Below are 24,145 nucleotides of genomic sequence, written 5' to 3'. Positions count from 1 at the left end.
CACATCTAGACATTCAGCAAAACTCTGTACAGTTGAGAGGTATGTTCTGTAGGAGTTGCCACTGAGCTATGCAATTGAACAGCAATAATATGTACATGGGTGCAGTGTGTGCTAGATGAAGGCCCATCACCTGCTAACACTACTCACATATCCCCGAGGTGTATATTAGTAGTAACATTAAGTGGAAAAGGCTGCCCTGCATGATTTTCAGGGTCTGTCTAGAGTGCGTATGTTGTGGTCTGACTGTGTGTCATGAATGTCACCAGCTGGCTATTGTAATGTCTGTCTAATGTCTTTGTGCCACCTCACTGTGTGTGTGTGTGTGTGTGTGTGTGTGTGTGTGTGTGTGTGTGTGTGTGTGTGTGTGTGTGTGTGTACCAGCAAACCTTATAGTGCAGGTATTAATTTACATATGTTGCCTTCCCCTCATAGGTGGACATGGTGGCCGTGGTCCCTCCCACTCAGAGTCTGATGTCAGTGTCCCTGCAGACACTGACCAGTATAGTGGTCCTAGTGAGGCACAGGTGGGGTTGTCAGGGGATGAATCTGTGCCATCAGTTGGCATCCCACAGTCGTCCATAATGTCCCTGCACACAGTCACAATGCTCACACATACACCATCCCCAGCAGCCACAGAAAATAGACAGTTGGGGGGTGGTGTCAAGGAACAGGCTAGTGTGGTGATTATAGCAAGTGTGAGTGTAGACACTAGCCATAGTCAGAGTGCAGGCGAGGTCCCACACAGGTGAGTGGCCTGTGATGCTTGAAGGAGGACTGCTGCCCATTGAGCTGCTGTTGCAAATGCCACAGCAGTGGTCACCAGATGCATGTTTTGGGCTGTCATGGAAGCACAGGCATGTAGTGAATGCAACACCAGACAAATACTCAGTTTCTGAAAGCAACTCTTTCTGGATTATGTGACGACATAAGTGACTTTGTTGAGGCCACATGTCAAAATACAGAGGTAATGAATAGATGATTAGGTGAGACCTTGGCAATCCTCAACCATGGAATGTCTGTGGTGCAGTGTGTGGTGGGAGATGGGCATCAGCCACATGGATGTAGGTCAGCACCAACATCAGCTGAGTCTACGTGGCCATGTACCTTCACACTACAGTAGTGGCAGTCCCACCACCAGTACTGAAGGGCATGCTGTCCACACCACAAAGGAGCAGGCCATGGGCACGTGGTCCTGGCCAGTCTCGTCAGGGACACAGATCCAGCAGGCAGCAGTCACCATCGGGGAGTAGTAATGCATCTGGTCTTGGGCCTGGTGGTGCCAGTGAGACCCCTGGCAGGACCAGTTCATGTATCCATGGCCAGAGATGGTGAACTGTACACCCCACCATGTCCACAGCTGTCCAACCTATCCCTGTGTAGGGCAGCCACATGGCATGATTGTTTGCATGCAAACACATCCACATCACCTCCAGACACACACATACCACCTCTGCATGGCCCATTCATAGAATACCCCTCCAAATACACACACATGATGTCAACCGTATGACACAGCCTAGGTCTCTGGCAAACCCACACAACACCCTGTGCATATGATACCTGTGCCACATCCCTGTCATCCTTACCACCAATGTAGGGACATGCTAATATGTTTCTGTGTATGTGTTAGCGGCTTGATATTATGATGTGATAGTGTTAGTGAATTCTACTAGTCTCTGAATCTATCTTAAATTATCTACTGCATTGATAGCATTGAAATCAACTACTGACAGCCAGTCTTTTTGATACTGCTCTTGAACTTAACCCTCCTTTGCTGGCTTGTGTCCTACATATCACAGTCTCAGGTTAATGCATTTTTATTTCATGTTGTTACTACCTGGATCTAAAGCCTTCATTTTTTCTAACATAATTACATTAAGGCGATAGGCTATGTCATGGATCATTAGTTCCAATCCTGCTGTTTTAATGTGAGTGGTCACATGTACTGTATCCTGTTGGATTATTGCTTATTTGATTATTTTTGCTGTAACTGCATAGTCTAGGTATTCCTGCTACGAAGCTTATTGCCTACAGGATCAAATAGCTTAACAGAGTAAATCATCTGCTCACTTATTATGCACCTAAACAGACTTCAGTGTAACTAATTGTATCTGATTGTATGTTGCTGCTCTGTATGAATCTTTCTCCTGTGTGCCTGCTCTACACTGTGGTAAGGGGTCAGTCATCTGTTTCTGTCTTAGAGTTAGAATATAAAGTATTATACTTGGTTGCTTCTTATCTACACACTTTGTCTGTTGAACTTACTTTTTTTTTTCTTCTCTCTCTCTTCCTTATATTTTACCAGCACAGTGTACCTGATTTTCCCACCTTTATCCATTCTAAAGAGGCCCCGTTGGAATCCAAGTCAAGGAACAGAGTCCTGAATAGGATTTTTCTCGTCCTGCCCACTAAGAATTTCTCCCCTGAATAGACCTTTGTGAAAGTATGTCCTGCTAGTGTATTTTTTAAACTTTTAATAATCCAGGTTATTTGACTTCCCTCCCAGGTTAACCAGCAGCCTACCCCCTTTCCCTCCCATAGCAGTTAAGTGACCTTTAACTACCCTTTTTCTACCTCGTTTTGTCCTTTAGAATAACTCTCTCCTCTACCTTGCCTATATTCCACTAGAGAGTCCTTTTGCTTGCTCTGTCTCCTGTTATTTCTGCATATGGCCACTAGGTGGCACTCTATTCATTGGAAAACTATACTCCCTGACCTCACACTAGAGTTTTTTTTCCTTGTTATTTTTTGGTCACAACCTTTTATTTATTTTTCTACTGCACCCAATATTACTGCCTCACATAGCTTCCAAATAATTATTTTATCCCTCCCAATCAACCTATATTCCCTCTTTGTATCTTACCTCATAGTCCACTCTTACCTTGTACTCTTACCCAGTGCTTCTTCCACTTTTCACTGATTGTTTTCCTGGCTTGGTCCCCTCTCTGGCTCTGCGGGCTCAGTCCGCTCCCCTACCCTACCACCAATTCCCACCCACTCCCAGTGCCCTTAACCTTATACTTGCTCAGCCACACCCCAACTTATTCAGCTCCTATCATATTTCCTGCCTTGTTCACACATTCCAGCACTCCACTGCTGTCTTACTGCCACACCCCACTTGCCACCATCCTAGTACTATTAATTATCAACCTTGCTAAAATGACCAAACCCAATATGACCCTGACTTTTAAGCGACTTTACTTATTGCTACTCCTGAATATCCTTCTTATATACTATACCCTTACTTCCTATGAAAACCATACCCTTAGAAGATCTCCTAGTAAAGCTAAACAAACAAACTCTGTCCTTCCTCTAGCTAAACAAACCTATCTTAACCTCCTGTCATCCTGCCCTTATCTTCCCCCTCACTATCACAGAGTACTCCACAACAGGTATCACACAGCTAAAAAGCTCTACCTAATACCCTCTAAAATCTCAAAAATACTTCCATTCCCACAAACACTCTTACTGGTACATGGGGACATTCACCCCAACCCTGGCCCTCAGAATTCCCTTATCCACACCATCTCGGACCAAACTACTAACAATTTAAGGTCACCTTTCTCTTCTAACTCCCTTTCAATAGCACACCTAAATATTCGTAGCATTAACAATAAAATCACACAGCTCCATGCCTTAATCGACCTCTACTCATTTGATATCCTCTGTCTTACTGAAACCTGGCTCAAACCAGGTACCAAGGACAATGAAATTACTCCTCCTGGCTACAGCATTTTAAGGCAGGATCGTCTAAACAAAAAGGGTGGGGGAGTTGCTTTACTTTATAAATCTGAACTGCAGGTGGTCTTAATTGACTCCTTACCTCCTTCCCCTGCCAATGCTGAAATACTCTGCAGCAAATTCCAAGTAAATAAAAACAAAGCCATATACATAATATGTTCCTATATCCCTCCTGGTAATAACTTAAATACACTTGAAAACATCCTTAGCTGGCTCTCATCTACCTTTCCTCAGGAAACCATAATCTTAGGGGACTTCAATATTGATTGGAACTCCTGCATATCCCCCAAACCCACCTTTCACCTCAACCTCTTTACTTTCCAACAAACCATAAACTCCCCAACTAGGATTCACAAATCTACCAATAAACAGACCATCTTGGACTGGATATTGGTCAACAATAATCCCCTATCATATAAAACTGGAACACTCCCTGACAATATCAGTGACCATCTTCTCACCTATATCACTAAACAAAAAAATAGTAACCACAAACAGGCTAGCTATCGTACCATTCGTAACAAAAAGAACTTCATCCTTCAAGACTTCCTTGATGAGCTCAAAGGATGCAACTGGTCAGCCCTGAAACACCTTCCACTTGATGAGGCAGTTACCCATTTCAACAACACATTCCTCCAAATTCTAGATCGTCATGCCCCCTCTCGCTTAATTAGAATGGGATCCAAAGCAGCTCCTTGGCTTTCTAAAGAAACCAAGTAAACAATGTTATTAAGGAACAAACTATGGACAAAATGGAAAACTACAAAAAACCCAACTGACCATCAAAACTTCAAATAACTTAGAAATACTACAAAAAAACTCACCCTTCTGGATAAACAAATTTCTACCTCCAATATCAACAAAATAAAAATCATAACCCCAAAAAATTCTGGTCAGGAATCAATAAACTGCTCCATCCTGGGAATTCCAAAACACCTACTCCAGCTAACTTAGCTCAGACCCCTCCTAATATAATAGCCATCACATTCAACAACTTCTTCTCTGAAACAGTCACCTCACTAGCCAACACCATGGTTCCCCCCACTTCCCTTCAAAATACCTCTCCTCATAACAATACCCCACTCTAGAATTTAGTACAGTCTCCACAGCCTATATTCACAAGCTACTTTCAAAACTTAAACCTTGTACTCCTTCAGCTGACCAACTACCAGCTGAATATCTGCAGCTAGCAGCAGCAGTACTAGTATACCCAATCTCCATCTAAATTAACAGAACTATAACCGAATCTACTATTCCTTCCCTCTGAAAAGTCTCCCATATCATTCCACTGCATAAAGGAGGAAACACTAACAAACTTTCTAACTTCTGTCCTATAGCCTTACTATCACCACTAACTAAAATTATGGAACGTTGTATACACCATCAACTTTTGAATCATCTTCTACATAATAACTTACTTGCAGACTCCCAACATGGTTTTAGACCTTTCCATAGAAATTCCACTGCTCTTCTCTCCTTTACAGATTCCATCAACAAAAATCGCAATAACAACCTATTCTCCTCTGCTTTATTTCTCGACCTCTCTAAAGCCTTTGATATGGTGAACCATCACCTTCTGCTAGACACTTTGAAATCTCTTTCTCTTGACTCTTTGGCATTGCGCTGGTTTAACTCCTATTTGAAAGATAGAAGACAAGCAGGCCTTTGGGACAGCCATTTATCCTCTCAGCTCCCAGTCACCATCGGGGTCCACCAAGGATCCATCTTAGGTCCCCTTCTCTTCTCCATTTTTATAAATAACCTGTCTACTTCCCTCCCAACATCCACATGCATTCAGTATGCAGACGATTCAACACTCATCTGTACTGCTGTATCTCCGGCTGAACTTCATTCTTCCACCCAAAAAGTCTTTACAGCAGCAGAAAACTGGTTCCAACATATCTGTCTACACCTTAATCCCAAAAAAAAACAAATTACTACTTTTTTCTCCAACCCTTAAGTCTGCCCCTCTCTCCTTTTCTGTTGTCTCTGACAATGGCACTATCATAACACCTGATTGTTCCACTAAACTACTAGGGTTTACAATAGATAATCAACTAAACTTTGATTCCCACATCAACCTAACCATCAAAGCTGTTAATAAAAAGATAGGTGCCCTCTACAGACTTAAACCCTTTCTTTCAGCAACTACCAGGGTGTCTCTAGCCCAAACTCATCTCATCTCTACATTATTGTATGCCTCTCCATCTTTTATCAACCTATCAAAATCTAACATTCAGAAACTAGCCACATCCTACCATAGCATTGCCAGGTTTACCACAGGCTACCCATTTCGTACCCATCATTGTGTTGATCTCAAAAAACTTGGCTGGCTTGAACTTCAAAATCTTATTCTTCTACATCAATTAGTTATCACCCATAAAATTCTCTATTACCCTACTAATACACCCATACTTAAAACCTTGTTGCTCCTTACAGGAATCTTACTTCCCTTCACTCAGCTAACAAACTGCTAGTAGCTACTCTCAAATCACAAAATAAATCTGGTGACTCCTTGTTCACAAATATTGGCTTGTACTGGAATAAACTTCCCATTGAACTGACTACTTTAGTCTCATCACAACCTTTTAAGAAACAATTAAAGAACTATTTCAAATCTCACTGGCTTTGCCCTTGCTCAAATCCTGTTTGACCCCAGCATCCAACTTCCATTATAGTTCCCTTCTTTGCCTGTTGCTATACATCCATCTTTTCTACTTGTCTCTCTCATTATTACTACTCCTCCTCTGCAGCTCTCCTGGTATCCATATGGATATTACTATTCCTATGATGTCACTTTCTCATTTACACTAGATATATTACTGTAACCTGTTATCTCACCTTCTATTTAAACCTTGTATTTTGATTCCTACTGTACAAGTCTGGGTCTTAAAACTATTTGCTCTGGCACAAAATGTTTATTATATCTGTTAATATTGTGAATATTGTATAGACTCTAGTGTCTGTTTATTTTTTTTTCATTACAATTCCTGCTACTGTAAAGAGTATGGGATTAGGGATCCTCATTGTATTTAAATTGCTACTGTTCTGTTAAATTGCTGGAATAGTTCTGTAGTTACTTACATTTTAGTCTCTTAATGTGCTGTTTTATTTACTAGTATATAGTGGAGCTTTTCACCTTGGGCCTCTGCTGAAAATGGACATGTATCCAGCCAGACTAGCCCGGTCAACAAATGTAAAATAAATGTAAAATAAATAAATAAATACATTTTGACACACACAGGGTGAATTAAGTACAGTTTAGCTATGTAATGCTGTGTAAAATGCTGTCAGGTGGCATTTGTAATGAGAGTGTGTGTACCTTTTCAGCCATGATGCATTATTAGTGTTAGTAAAGCTGACTGAATGTAGTATCACATGCTGTATTCTGTTTGTGTTCTGGGTGTCTGTGCATCAACAGGATGTGGCCCTGCAGACATTGCCAAAGAGGGGTCTGGTAGAGTGGTAACACATTGATCATTCCAGAGCTGTGGTACAGCTGTATATGTACACATTTACTAGGTCTGTGTAACAATTATTGCATGTGCCACAGAACTTATTAGGCTGAGGGGTGTATACAGGTAAGTCTATGATGGTTGACATCAGCAGCCCTTGTAAAGTGGACCATGGTAAATGTAGTGGGTGGCACACACCTCAGATTGGTAACACCCACACCCCCAGAGGATATTGTGTTGGCCAAACACACAGAGAATACTGTTACCACATCAACAGTCACTCACACAAACACACACACACACAACACACATACACACACACACACACACACACACACACACACATACACACTCACACAGGACCACAGTTACTAGTTTTGGGTTTGGAAACCCTACCCATCTAGTTAGTGGTACTACAGCATTATATGGTTATGGCAGGTGGCACAGAACTAATAGTGTGGGGACTGTTCCAAGGTACCTGTAAAGTGAATAACATCACATGCCCTTGTGAGGTATGGCAACAGGGGTGTACTGGGTGTGGTAGGACTCATTAGACTGTCACCTACAACTCTACACACTCACAAACACTGCTATACACACCAATGCACACACAATTTCCAGTACTGACATTAGGATCACTGCCTATCATGTTATTCATGCAATACTGTTACATAGCTGTTGCATGGGGTACGGTGCTTAAAGGGCTGAAAAGTGTCCACAAATACCTCTATGATGGATGTGAACAGCAGCCTTTGTAAAGTGGACCTTGGGATGTATATTGGGAGTGCCATGGCCTAAAATTGTAAACTACGGCCACCCAATGGATATAGCTCTCTCTCTCTCACACACACATACACACACAGACACACACACACACACACACACACACACACACACACACACACACACACACACACACACGCACAATACAGGTCTCACACATGCACACATTTGCCATGACTGAGATTAGAACCCCTACCTATCTAATTACTGCTACTACAGTGTTATGCATTTATTGCATGTGCCATAAAGCTTACAGGGTGAAGAGTGTCCCAAGGTAATTCCAAGGTGAACAACATCACCAGGCCTTGAAAAGTATGGCAATGGGTGATTTACTGGGTGAGAATGGACCAAAAATACTTGAGCCTACAGTTATACACACTTACACACACAAATACACTCATACACACGTTTGCCCAGGACTGAGAATAGGAGCCCTGCCTATCTTGTTAGTCAGTCCATAATGTTACATAGTTTCTGCACATGGCATGGGGTTTATTGGGCTGAAGAGTGTCTACAGATACCTCTATGGTTGATGAAGACAGCAGGCTTTGGAAAAGTGGACCTTGGGATGTGCACTGGTAGTACCATGACCTAAAAATGTAAAATCCACCCCACAGTGGATATAGTTTTCACTCTAACACATACACAGGATACAGTTTTCACACACAAACACATTTGCCAGGACTGAGATTAGAAACTCTACCTAACTAGTTATTTGTACGATAGTGTTACGCAATTATTGCACATGCCACAGAGCTTGTAGGGTGGTAGGCTGCCCAGAAGTACATCTAAGGTGACTGACATTACCAGGATTGCTAAAGTAGGCCAATGTAAAGTGTGCTGGGTGTGAACAGGCTCAAAATCTTTAACCTACAGACACACACACACACACACACACACACACACACACACACACACACACACACACACACAAACATTTACATTTGCCAGGACTGAGATTAGAACCCCTACCTAAATAATTATTTGTACTATCGTGTTATGCAGTTATCACATACACCAAAGAACTTATAGGGCAGAGGTCAGGCCAGGAGTACTTCTGCAATGAATGACATCAGCAGATCTTGTGAAGTAGGGCAATGGGAGGTGTACTGGGTGGGAATGGACTAAAACAATTATTCCTACACACACACACACACACACACACACACACACACACACACACACACACACACACACAACTACTGTTACATATGCTGGGACCTATCTAGTTATTTGTGTGATAGTGTTACACAGTTATCACATGTGCTATAGAGCTTATAGGACTGAAGCCAGTCCAAAGGTACTTCTAAGGTGAATGACATTAGCAGATCTTGTAAAGTAGGGCAATGGGAAGTGTATTGGATAAGTAAGGCAACATAATACTTAGACCTACAGACACACACACACACAGACACACACACACACACACACACACACACACACACACACACACACACACACACACACACACACACACACACACACAAAGGTAGGTGATCTGATATTCCAACCCCCACCTCAGTACCATCAGACAATGAATCTCATCTTCATGCTAGCACATGCCAGTGGTTACAACTGGTATGCAACTGTCTGCAGCAGAACATTACTTTATGCCATTCAAGGTATCCCTGTGTATGACTCACTCTGTGTGTGTGTCTCCTTGTGCGCTTCACTCTATCACTGTCTTTTCCTCTCTTCCCTATGTCTATGTGTGTGTATGCTTGACAGATTGTAATATGTTGCCCATATATATGTGTGAGTATCACATGCAACAGATGCAGATATACCACATATGTGCCACCTACAGCTGCCTGTGGGTAATCCTGTCTGATGGGTGTGTGTGGGGACAGTTAGGTTTACATAGCTGTGTGTATGCAAAAGCATTTGCACAATACACAGATATTTATCATATGGAGCCATGGATGATGATACCCATCAGAAATGCACACACATCCATTCAAGAACACCATAATGAGGCAACCGCACAAACCAGAATCATTATAGAGCATGTGTTTGGGATGCTCAAGTCACAGTTCCACTGCCTTGACATATCTGGTGGAGCCTTGCAGTACTCTCCATCCACATATGCACATATGTTCATAGTATGTATCATGCTGCACAATATGATCCTGCTGAAACAGCTGCAGCAGGAACAGCATGGGGAAGGGCCACACAGCCCCCCACCATTGCCAAGGTTCCCACAGGCACAGAGGGACTCAGAGGAGGAAGCCCCTGAGCCTGAGCCTGTAAGCAGATGGAGGCATGCCCAGTATGCCAGGACCTTGGCAAAGAGGCAATGCATAGCATACACACTGACACTGTAGGGACCCAGGGACTGACACCTCTCTCTGACTTGCACATACAGTAAAATGGATGACACACACATCACATTACCTGTAACTTACCATGTATAGGCAGTGTACTGTGTGCTAGTAGCTAGTAGCCGAATATATTGCTGCATGTTACACTATTCTGCCACGGATGCCTGCCTGCTTACTGGATTGCTAATTTACCTCATTTGCATGGTTTTCAACAGCAAATTAGGTCATTAGCATAATCCAGTCATGTCAATGGCAGAATAGTGTTAGCAGGATCGTGCACGTCCCCAGGCTTGCTTATTGGGTCGCTTAGTGTCCATATTCCATGCAGGAATGGCTACACTATTCTTGCATGGAAAAAAATGTGTATTGAATCCTGGGGTAAAGGTCTGTGGCTGAAAACTTTGCTGATGACTGCAAACTGGGAGCGATCATAGAATCTCTAAATGATGTCAACATCCTACAACAGGATCTTACACAAACAAATGATTGATGCCAAAGTCATGGCCTTAAACTCAATGCAAAAAATGTATTATCAACACTTTCAGTAAGAGCGATGTTTCTGCTAACTACCACAGCAATAGCAACACCCTAAGTACACACTCAGTGGTGAGAGACCTGGGCTCACAGGTTGACAGCAACATTACCTTTGATCACCATGCCTCCACAGTGGTAAGAAGTGCATTCTATATTGCTCATCTCATAAGTAAGGACATTATCTCCAGAAAAAAAGAATGTATAACCTCCCTGTGCTCTTCCCACATCAGGCCAATAATTGGGTACAATGCCCCATTTGGTATGTACCTTTCCAAGCACCTGCAGCAATTGGAGAGACCACAAAGGTTCCTCACAAGGAAAATTCAAGGTGTTCAAAATCTGTCCTATGTGGATCATCTGAAATCACTGTGACTTTATTCTGTTTCATACTGACTACTCAGAGGTGATCTCAGCTTTGCATATAAGGCAATCTCTAACCCTGCTTTATTGGAAATGCTGCATATCCGCAAGTCAAATGGTACATGGGTTACTCACTCTAAAGACCTTAACCTAGTATGTGACATTAATAGAACCTTCTGGAGGGACAGATTTGTCTCTCAGAGGTTATCAGACATTTGGAACAGACTCTCACTTCATGTCAGAGCACCTCATTGGCCCTCTTCAGACGCAGTCCAGACGATTAGATGGGTAACCGTAAATTTACCCTTGGGGTTCCACCTGTGTCTTCTTGGACAAAGGCAATAAGTGCTGCTCATGGAAATAAGTTTAGAACTTGGTTAGGCTTGTAAGGGCCCTAGGGCCATTAATCTAGTAACTTCCTATGATTCTATAACCTTGCTGACACACCCACTGGAGGTAGGGTAGTCTGAATTGCTGTTGTGTTTTCTTTCTCCCTACCAGTAATCCTTCACAGTTGCAATCCCTTAACAAGAAACACTGATGGAGTGCCTGCACTATGTTTACATGGAGCTAAGTAATTGGGATTCAGCAATTCTAATGACTTCACACCTCATTTGGATCTTCACCATGCTCACAACCCTGAATCTACACCATAGAAAGGGGACTGTGTAATTTGGGAACCTGTAGGTGAGGAGACTTGTTTATGTGGATAACACAGAAGAGGATAGTACTTTGGCATATATCTGCACAGAAGACTATTGACCTTGAGAAGGTATGCTTGCATTTTCAGCTATATATTAGATACACTGAAATGTCATTAAGAAAAATATGTTAATATATATTTGCAGTAGCAAATGCTACTTTTATCTGTATGCATCTCTTAAAAGTGTACTGATGGAATGGGAATGTTTGTCAGGTCATTTCACTGTCTCAGATGTACAGTCTTAACTGTCATCATGACTGCTAGTGTTACAACTGATTTTCTGTGTACAGTCCTCTACTGTTATTTCCATGAAATGGTAACTGCCTTATATTGTCAATGACACAGGGGTGTTAGCCTTTTAGCATGGACCATATATACCTCTAGGGGAGTGCTGGCCACAGGTACACATGACTGGCAGTATCTTAAAATGGAATGTTCTGTGTTAAATTTGTAGACATTTTAGGGACAGTTCATTTGTGTCATTTGCCTGTTCTTTTTGGGGTGACGGAGCAAAGTTGCATTTCTGTTTTGGCACAAAAAAGGATATGTTGCTATTGTTACTCTCCTTATTTTGCATTTAATCTTGGTTTGTGTGTGAATGAAATATGCTGCAACCACACAGTTCCTTCTTTTATATTTCAATATCTTGACTGTTTTATGTTTCTCTAGTGGGTAATAGTGAAATGCTACCTTTTATGTATTATCTAGTAACAGGACTTTTAGTTATGTGATACTAATGAGTATTATCCTTCTGCTGTGTTTATGTCACCTAGGACAATGGCACCCAGGCATCCCAATCCACAAAAAACACCCTTCAGTGATCGTGAGAATCAGGTCATTGTGAAGCTTTTAGGCAACATCGTTCCTTTCTGCTTGAGAGGGGACATGGAAATATGTCAGGCAAAATGCAGATTTAGCAGAAGATAGTTGCTGATGTGAATGCAGTAGGCAGCCACAGCAGGACATATGATCAGATACATTATAGGGCTACTGATGTGATTTCATCTGCTTGGAGAAGAGATGCTGCAGTGGTCCATGATGGGATGTGTAAAGGGGGGAACCTGCTACAGAGCCACCACTAACAGCAAATGCAGAATTCCAGTCCACTGTCGGGGATCCAGACTGCTCGCAGGAAAGAACAAAACAACATGTCCTTGACATTGGTGCTGCTGTTTCAGGGAGAACAAGTATGCCTCAGGAAGAGCTTCCTGGTAGGCTTATGTGTCTCAATTGCTAAATACTCTTGTATAGTAAAATATTGACAACAATATGTAAGTTCTGTTCAACAATAAATTTGTTGGGGGGGAGTTATAGATTGCTACAGTTAACAACACATTCTAATTAAATACGCATGGGCTTAGGTTGGATTTGTCATCCAATTCTTGTTAAAAGTGCCATTAATGGACATATAAAGGGAAAGAAAATTAACTGCCAATATTAGTGTTAATTGTGATGATGTTGTCCTTACCTTTTGCTTAACTTCTACTAGGTCCATTATCTATGGGAAGCATAGCATCAGCTGCACATGGTAAGCCAGATATCTTTGTTATCAGTAATGATGAGCAGTTTCAAGAATTTATATATTTTGCCCACATGTGTCGTGGGTGTCAGGGCAGTTATCTACATTGCCGTACTGTCTGTAGTAGTGGCACCATATTTGGTGTGTTAGTATACATTTGGCTATAGTAGTGTAGCCATTATTTTTTTTCCTGTGTTTGCTGCTTATTATCATAGGTGATCATGAAAGTGGAAGTGTAGGACTCTTACCACCTGATGTCAGAGTTTCGGCAGACTCTGATGTTGATGGTGGCCATACAGAGGCACAGTCAGAGGTACACAGGTTGAATATAACACTGGGGTTGACATTCATCCATCTCTTGTAATTCCATTGGACACAGTCAGTAGGTCTATGCCAAAGCATTCCAGTGAGCCCTCAGATATTGGACAGATGAAGGGTGAGACACTCTATCAGGGAAGTGTGGTTAGTGCATCTTCAGTGCGTGTTGACTCTGGCCATAGCCAAAGTGTGGGTGAGGTGCCATGTAGGAGGGTTGTTAGAGCTACAGGGAGGAGGCCTGTTTTTCATCCTACACCTGATCCAGGTGTGTCTTCCTGTGCCTCTCAGTGTATGTTTTGGGCCACCATGGAGGCACAGGCACATTCTTAATGGTCCTCCAGTGAAATGTTTAGGGTTGTACATTTGACACAGGCTGACATGTGTGACTGCCTCCAACATCTTGCCGATTAATGGATCAGATGAATGACATGCTGGAAAGGGTGATGTCTGTGATGGACCGTCTGCTGGGAGGAGGGTGGCATATTTGTGGGTGTAGGTCAGCGACATCATCTGCTGTTAGCCAATGTGGCCAAGCCTGATCACACTGTCATAGTGGCACTACTTCCACTGCTCCATTAGTGATTGAGGTGTCCACACCCAGATGTCTCAGGCCATGGGGTCATGGTCCTCTGTGTCCTTGTGAGGGGAGCTCATCCGGCAGACATCAGTTATGTTCAGGTAGCAGCAGTGCATCTGCATCTAACCATGGGTGTAGACGTGCAAGTGTAACTCCTGGCAGAGCCACTTCTCATGGTCAGATATGACAACAATGAACTGCCACCTCTACCATGCACAACTCACTCCTGTCCAACATACCAAGATGTAAAGCTAGCACAGAGCTTGACTGTGTTCATGCTCACACACCAATTTCATCTGGAGGACCCATACTGACATACATACAACAGTTGCATGGTTCAGCCGTGAATTTTAAATCTCATTTTGTCTCACTGGCCATTTGTTAATTTATCCAAATGTCTAACTTCTTCTCTTTCTTACTCACACACACTCACCAACCTTTTTATCAGCCTAGGCTTCCTAAACCACAAACACACACACACACACACACACACACACACACACACACACACACACAAAAAAAACACCCTGTGTTAGTGATGATAACTGTGCCATATCCTTGTTTTCTGTATTCTGGATTTAGGGATATATACCATTTTGTCTTAAGCTCAGGTGGCCGTAGCCAGTACATATGTTCAAGATGATTCCCTTGGCATTACACATGACTTGGCAGTTAGTACAGTGGAAGCCTGTAGATCTGGTGCCTTATTTTCTATATGTGTACAATCTATGGCACCCAGTACTTTAAGATAGTGTGTTACATTGTAGAACTCCTGCATATTTTTGGCCCTGTCCTCAGGAGTAAGGGGAAATATATGTGGTCGCTGGCATGTTGGAGCATAGCATTCAGGAACCGATGAAGGATCCTGGATGCTGATGCCTGTGACATCCCCAGCATGTCCCCTGTTTGTCTCTGAAAGGTTCCTGTAGTTAAAATTCTAAATGCTACACATGCCTTTGTCTCTACTGGTATGGGTTCCTTTGGTTTGCCTTGGCTCTGAGTTGAGGATGACAGAGGTTGCAGAATTCCTGTAGTGTATCTCTATCCACCCTGTAGTGCTCTACAATTTCCACATCATGAAGACTGTGCCACTGGGGATGCACAAGCCATTGCATTTATTTGTGCCGGTACCAAGCCCGGATAAATGGGGAGGGTTGAGTCAGGAAGAGCATCCGCCATAAAATTTTGCCAAATCATACATGCGGACAACAGCACATACCAGATCAGTCAAGGCTCGGGTTAACAACAACCACCACCAGTACTGCTGGCCAACAGGGTGCTGGTGGAAATTGGGCTACTGCTGGTCAAAGGAGGAGAAGAGGGCAAAGGCATGCCAGAAGGCAGGTAAAGGCTAGGACTGTGGTAGTGAGGTTCGGAACTTTGAATGTTGGGAGTATGACTGGTATAGGGAAAGAGCTAGCTGATATGATGGACAGAAGGAAGGTTTGTATATTGTGTGTGCAAGAGACCAGATAGAAGCAGAGCAAGGTGGGTTCAAACTGTTTTATCATGGTGTGGATGGGAGGAGAAATGTCGTAGGGGTTATTCTGAAAGAACAGTATGCTAGGAGTGTTTTGGAGATGAAAAGAGTGTCAGATAGAGTGATGTTTATGAAGCTGGAATTTGATGGTGTAATTTTGAATGTTGTTAGTGCATATGCTCCACAAGTTGGGTGTGCGATGGATGGGAAAGAAAAATTTTGGAGTGAGTTGGATAAAGTGGTGATGACTGTACCCAAGGGTGAGAGAGTGGTGATTGGAGAAGATTTCAATGGGCATGTTGATGAAGGGAACAGATGGGATGAGGAAGTGATGGCGAGGTATGGTGTTAAGCAAAGGAATGCAGAGGGTCAGATGGTAGTGGAATTTGTGAAAAGGATGGACATGGCTTTGGTTAATACGTATTTTAACAAGAGGGAGGAGCATAGGGTGACATAGAAGAGTGGAGGGAGATGCACACAGATGGATTATATCTTATGTAGAAGGGCCAGTCTTAAGGAGATTGGAGACTGTAAGGTGGTGGCAGGGGAAAGTGTAGTTAGTCAGCATAGGATGATGGTTTGTAGGATGACATTGGTGATCAAGAAGAGGAGGAGGAGTGTGAGGGTAGCACCAAGGATCAAATGGTGGAAACTGAAAAAGGGTAATTGTGAGGTGGAGTTCATGGAAGAGTTAAGACAGGCAGTGGGTGGCAGTGAAGAGTTACCAAATAGCTGGGTAACTACAGAAGAGCTAGTAAGGGAGATGGCTAGAAAGGTGCTTGGTGTGACATCTGGAAAGAGGAAGGAGGACAAGGAGACCTGGTGGTGGAATGAGGAAGTACAGGAGAGTATACAGAGAAAGAGGTTGGCGAAGAAGAAGTGGGAATGTCAGAGAGATGAAGAAAGTAGACAGGAGTATAAGGAGATGAGGTGCATGGCAGAGAGAGAGGTGGTGAAGGCTAAGGATTAAGGAGAATGAAGAGTTCTATGAAAGGTTTGACACTAAGGATGGAGAAAAGGACATGTACAGATTGGCTAGACAGAAGGACCGAGCTAGTAAAGATGTACAGCATGTAAGGGTGATAAAGGATAATGAGGGAAACGTGCTCACAGACAAGGAGAGTGTGTTGAGCAGATGGAAAGTGTACTTTGAGGGGCTGATGAATGAAGAGAATGAGAGGGAGAAAAGGTTGGATGATGTGTGGATAGTGAATCATGAAGTGCAGTGGATTAGCAAGGAGGAAGTAAGGATAGCTATGAAGTGGATGAAGAATGGAAAGGCTGTTGGTCCAGATGACATACCTGTAGAAGCATGGAGGTGTTTAGGTGAAATGGCAGTGGAGTTTTTAACTAGATTGTTTAAGGACATCTTGGAAAGTGAGAGGATGCCTGAGGAATGGAGAAAAAGTGTTTTATTACCGATTTTTAAGAATAAGGGTGATGTGCAGAACTGTAGTAACTACAGAGGGATTAAATTGATCAGTCACAACATGAAGTTATGGGAAAGAGTAGTGGAAGCTAGGTTAAGAAAGGAGGCGATGATTAGTGATCAGCAGTATGGTTTCATGACAGGAAATAGCACTACAGATGCGATGTTTGCTCTGAGAGTGTTGACAGAGAAGTACAGAGAAGGTCAGAAGGAGTTGCATTGTTTCTTTGTGGACTTAGAGAAAGCATATGACAGGGTGCCTAGAGAGGAGTTGTGGTATTGCATGAGGAAGTTGGGAGTGTTAGAGAAGTATGTAAGAGTGGTACAGGATATGTACGAGGGTGGTGTGACAGCGGTGAGGTCTGTGGTGGGAGTGTCGGATGCATTTAAGGTGGAGGTGGGATGACATCAAGGATCAGCTCTGAGCCCTTTCTTATTTGCCATGGTGATGGACAGGTTGACAGACAAGATCAAACTGAAGACCAAACAGGTAGCAGAAGGATATGACCGGCTTTCAAGAACTACACAAAACCAAAGTCAATACAGAACAGAACGTAATACTAGTTGATTAATCAACTAGTATTACGTTCTGTTCTGTATTGACTTTGGTTTTGTGTAGTTCTTGAAAGCCGGTCATATCCTGACAGATGAGATCAGACAGGAGTCCCCGTGGACTATGATGTTTGCAGATGACATTGTGATCTGTAGTGAGAGTAGGGAACAGGTGGAGGAAACCCTGGAGAGGTAGAGATATGCTCTAGAGAGAAGAGGAAGGAAGGTCAGCAGGACTAAAACATAAAATATGTGTGTGAATGAGAGCGAGGATAGAGGAATGGTGAGGCTGCAGGGAGTAGAGGTGGCAAAGGTGGATGACTTTTAATACTTGGGATCAACAGTTCAGAGTAATGATGAGTGTGGAAGAGAGGTGAAGAAGAGAGTACAGGCAGGATGGAGTGGATGGAGAAGAGTGTCAGGAGTGATTTGTGACAGACGAGTACCAGTAAGAGTGAAAGGGAATGTCTACAAGAGGGTAGTTGGACCAGCTATGTTATATGGGTAGGAGACAGTGGCATTGACAAAAAGGCAGGAGTCAGAGTTGGACGTGGCAGAGTTAAAGATGCTAAGATTTGACTGGGTGTGACGAGGGTGGACAGGATTAGGAATAAGTATATTAGAGGATCAGCCCAGGTTGGAAAGTTTGGAGACAAAGTCAGCGAGGCAAGATTACATTGGTTTGGACATGTGCTGAGGAGGGATGCAGAGTATATTGGAAAAGAGATGCTAAGGATGAAGCTGCCAGGTAACAGGAAAAGAGGAAGGCCTAAGATAAGGTTTATGAATGTGGTGAGAGAGGACATGCAGGTGGCTGGTGTGACAGAGCAAGATGCAGAGGACAGGAAGAAATGGAAACAGATGATCCGCTGTGGGAACCCCTAACAGGAGCAGCCGGAAGAAGAAGAAGACTTTGATAAGTTAAATGGGGCTTGAAAACTTGTCTCCTTCTTGGTTGTGGTCTATTAGCAGCAGCAGCACCAGCATAGGCTTCAGTCTATTGCACATACAGAAGAATTAAGGCAGCAGCAGCTCTTAAAATTGTTTCTCTGTAGACTCCTTTCCATGCTTGTATTCCAATAGGTTTTTGAATTTGCAGGGAAAACTAGCACTGAGTCTACATGGTTGATTTATAGTTTGTTGAATAGCTCCTCCATCTTGGATTGGTTAATTACAATTCAGCTGCTCATGCTGTAATTATCATGCCAGTGTGTTTACCTAATTTTCATGGCCCTACACACCATGTAGAGCCGCTTACTGAATCCAAAACAATGGTCTATCTGTGATGCACACACTGTAAATGGATCGTGTAGGGTTTATTAAATCTGGCTAATTACCTAAAAGTATTGGTCTTAGTCTAAAACTCACTACAGCACATCATAGCAGCTTGCAGAACATTATATCCTTTCAATGTTTTAAGATGTTTTTATTGAAATTCTATGGAAATTCCTACAGAGAGGATTAGTAAACTCCAGAGGGTAATAGAACATCTGTAGAAGGAAAATGGGAGTGTGTGCTCATTGTTTATCCTGCCATGTACAATCACAAGCTGAAGAAGGCAGGTGCATGACTCTTCTCAGTAAGCAGATGATTATATTTATATATCACTTTAAAGTTTTAAAAATATTGTTGCTTATTAAAAGAAAGAACACTGACATGAATTCTGAAAACTGTTACTCCAATAAGGCTTCATGACTGGATTCTAGATTTACCAGATCAGTTCAGCAAGGTTCTGTATGCCATTCCAAAGGGAACGTTTCTTTCAATATCCATACCAGTAGTATGGATTCATCCTAACACCAGGCAACTGTATGTCATAGTCCAAACTTTGCATCTTACCCAGGAATATAAAGACCTGTTATACACAGATGTATCATTTTAATGGCATTGAGCTAGCTACAGTAATACTCATGCTGTGTGTGCTATAGCCATTGTTCTAATGAAACCATCTGGAATATATATTACATAAACTCAGTACCATAGCTCTCAACCTTCCATCTCCAAAGTGAAGGACACTAGTCCTCATAATGTGGAACAAATGGGCAAAATGTGGAACAATACTAATGGCTTACTAACAGTTTCAACTAGGAAGGCCATAGGATGGCTAAAATATGCTGGTTTTACTTCCAAAGAAGTTCTTTTAATTAATTAATATGATTCATTTCTATTTACCATGGATTTCACTTTAAAAAAATTCCTAGCACTGAATGTGTGACAGAGCTTTTCAATGCGGAACTTCCAGGAACATGCACTTCTTAAGATCCCAAATGAGTTACGTTCCTCATAAGGAGGCACACTTGAGATGTATACTCAGTAATACATCTTCTGACTGTGTATTATTTAGTAGTCCTTTGACATGATATGACATTATGTTACAGAATTAATAAATATCTGTCAAAACTGAAAACACGCACTGATGAGGTGAAGAAATATACTTTCTGTCAAGAGTTTCAATGGTTGGAACTACAGAATTATATTTTTTAGAGAATGTCTCTCCGTTGTACCCTCCCAGAATTCTTGTAGTGCAAGGGAACTTGGCTGAAAACTGAAAGCTGCTTTGAATTCAGATATTTGATTCATTTGTAACTGCAGGTTAGTAAAAAGAATGAAAATGCACAGTATGATGGCTTGAATGTTTCTGAAGTTGAAACCTTAAATACCATACGCAAAGTTTTTTTAAAACCACTTCTTTTTATTGTAATTATTCTGTCATTATGTAAAGTGATCTTTCTGATTCTAAAACATATTATTTTTACTTTAGGTATTTACATGGATCAATATTTAGCAAATTAAAAAAAAAATACTTAGCTTTGTAAGTATTGTGTGCCAAGCAGTTATCCAATTATTTCTTGATTCTGTGTCATCTGGTGACATCGTCTTATGATGTCATGGGGAGAGGAGTTTGTACTTCAGTGCCTCAATGTATTCTTTTGAAGGGAGTCTCATTGTGCCAAAAAACAAGCACAGATATTCTGTAGTATTCTATGTTACTGAATCTACTTCCGTGGTGGTGCAGCGGTAGCGTTGTTGCCTCACAGCAAGAGGTTCACCCGTTCGATTCTCGACTTGGGTTGGGAGTGCCTTCTGTGTGGAGTCTGCATGTCCTCCCTGTGGTCAAGTGAGCATTTGAAAGACATGCGTTGAATGGGCATGCCTTCATTGAAGGTTGGGCATCAGGCTGGCAACTCGACACCATAAAAAACAACTGCCAATCATTAGTGGACCGGAGTTCCGCTGTGGCAACCCCTAACTGGGAAAAGCCGAAAGACAAACAACAACAACAACATTCTATATTACTGAATTTCATTGCATTTTCTAAGCATAGTCCAAACTTACCTGAGGATTTAGCAGGGTAGCCGAGTAGAGTTGATATTCTCCAGAGCAGAAGATCCACCTGCATGTCAGCTCAGGTATTTTTGGCAAGGATCCAGGTCTGACAGACAGTTGGAGCTGCAGGGCTATGGAGTTCTCCAGCACAGGAACTGTAACTGTTGGGTGGCATAATTGTCATGCCTACATTCCCCTTTCTCAAGAAGACAATGACAGGCTTGTATGGCCTTTAGTCTATCAAAGTATTAAACTGATTTCTGAAAACAAAGCAATTCCACCCATCTTCACAGCAGTCTGGGAGATGGTTCTCACTGCACTGAATTATGCATTTTCATGGTTCCAGCCCCTATTCCGAACTAGAACAACCTGGAGTACACCTCCACCTGTTTATGGAACTTGGTACTGCAGGCATTTTGGCTTCCCAGCAGTTATTGCCTGTAGTACCTAGTTCCACATACAGGTAGAGTCTCCTTCTTTCTGAGAAGCCAGCACAATTCAATGTATATTTTTCATTCAAGTAGTAATCTGTCAATTAATAAAAAACATAAACATACTTTACTGTAGGCTGTCTTTGCACTGAATAACATACCCCTAGTTATCTTCCTTACAGTGATTATCACAGAGTAAACAATTCTTTATTACAGTATTATATCTGCCTTATTATGCTGTATGCCAGGCATTATACACATTACTAGAAATATTATCCTTGCCCATTTTGTTATTATTTCTATGTGAATATAAATGCACTTAATTAGTTATTGGTTATTCTCCGATTGTCTGGGTGATTGATTGATGGTACTGAAGTCTGTGTCATTTTATGTGCTGAAATCTGTTAAAGACCACAGAAAACATGCATATCTCCCAACACACACACACACACACACACACACACACACACACACACACACACACACACACACACACACACTGCATCATCAAAATACAGTATCATATGACTCAGAACTAGGAAGTACTTGGCAGGTGCTCAGCAAACAAGAAATGTAAACACCAGTTTATTAAACTTAATGAATATAGTTCAAGAGAATAAACTGAAGTAAAAAACTACATATTTTAGAATTAGAAAGCCCACTTTACATGATAAGAGTATAATCAGTATAAGAAGAAATGGTAAAAACAACATGGTTACACATGATCTTTAAAGTTAATGATTTTGTTTTTCTTGATGAAGAGAAAGGCAGAACAATAGCAGTCTGTGGAAAAAAAAACAGTAATTATTGAGAATTTTCAATTTAGTATACATTCGTTCTTTATAAGTGGAAAAGGTCTTACAGCCTATAGATATTTCTGTTATTAATCAGAAGCAAGACTAAATAACAAGTTTGGTGAGCCATATGGTTCTCAAACAAGAGACAGAATAATTTGGAGATTCAGAAATGCTACATCTAAAGAAATCCCAATCCCTCCACACCACATGCTCCAGAGACCTCAACCTCATTACCACAATCAACAGAACATGCTGGAGGGACATGTTCCTCGCACGGAGACTGCCCATGCTCTGGAATAGACTTCCCATACATGTCAAGCAGAGCACCTCGCTGACCTTCTTCAAGAGTAATCTTAATGAGTGGATGGGTAATAGAAAGTTCACCCTGGGGATCACTCCAGTGGCTCTACTTGACAGAGGCATTGAGAACTAATGCCGGGCAGCATGATACCAGGCCACTTCTATGGGCTAGGCTTGTAAAGGCTCCAGGGCCATTAGTCTATTACACACCTATGAACCTATGAGTATATGAAACTATGAAACAAAAGAAGGTTTTTGAAAAACACAGATCTGGCCTTATCTAAAGTAATGTATATGTCCAGAGTGACATAAATTACGACTGCAAAGACAAAAGAATTACCTTATAAATGGATTCTAAGGATGGAAAAGTTTCATTACAAAAAAAATGTTTGATTGAAATAGCCTATGATAATGCCTAGTGTAGTTTTAAATGTAATTAATTTACAGTGCAAAGTACAAATAAAATGTTCACTTCCAAAAATGATGAATGATTAGCTCTCAAATGGACAACATGTTTTAAGACACTTTGCATTGCAACTTACAATTCTGTTTTAAGTCATAGTCTCTAACTGGAACAGAGCATTTGTACTTTAGCAGTTTAAGTCGAACTACTGCAGATCCATGAACATGTAATTCTACTGCTGCTTCTTGAGTGCATCACCAAGATTTCCTTCCCTGATACTCAACAGTTTCACACGTCCTTTGTTCAGAACCCACTAAGACCCTAATCTTGGGTAACCATTGCTCCTCTATAAGAGGCAAATGGCATGCATATTGTTTATTTATAGCTATTTTTTGAGGCATTTATATGGAGTATTACCACATTTATTACATGTGCTAGTATAGCAATAACCCACGCCTGGGTGTGGGTAATGCGGGATTTACCCACTGTTGGCATGGTCCCAAGGGTGAAGCCCGAGGGACCAAACAAAGACAACCGTGGGTAAATCCCGCATTACCCACACCCAGAAGTGGGTTATTGCTATTATACTATGACATTATTTAAGAAAAGAAATAATTACTTTTCTTAAATAATGGCATTGTATAATGCCTCTTTGCTGCCCTTCCGCAGCTGTCTGGTATCATGTAGTTCTGATGTACTGCATGCCTCGCAGTACATCAGAGCTGTGGCCAAAAGCAACGGAGAAAGCAAGATCTCCATTGCTTTTTACTGTTTTGCTATGTTAAATGGGTTTAACATAGTGAATCAGCTTTAAAATAAGCAACGGAGATGTCCGTTGCTTATTTTAAAGCTGTCTCGCTATGTTAAACCCATTTAACATAGCGAAACAGTAAAAAGCAACGGAGATCTTGCTTTCTCCATTGCTTTTTTTTTTTTAAACCTGTCTTGCTATGTTAAATGTGTTTTAAAGCTGTCTCGCTATGGTAAACCCATTTAACATAGCGAGACAGGTTTAAAAAAAAGCAACGGAGAAAACAAGATCTCCGTTGCTTTTCACACACTGTGTCGCTATGTTAAAGGAGTTTAACATAGCGAGACAGCTTTAAAAAAAGCAA

This window comes from Protopterus annectens, chromosome 1.part1, assembly GCF_019279795.1.
Source record: "Protopterus annectens isolate FY-2018-M chromosome 1.part1, PAN1.0, whole genome shotgun sequence".
Classification (NCBI taxonomy): Eukaryota; Metazoa; Chordata; order Ceratodontiformes; family Protopteridae; genus Protopterus; species Protopterus annectens.
This window is presented reverse-complemented; position numbering follows the sequence as displayed.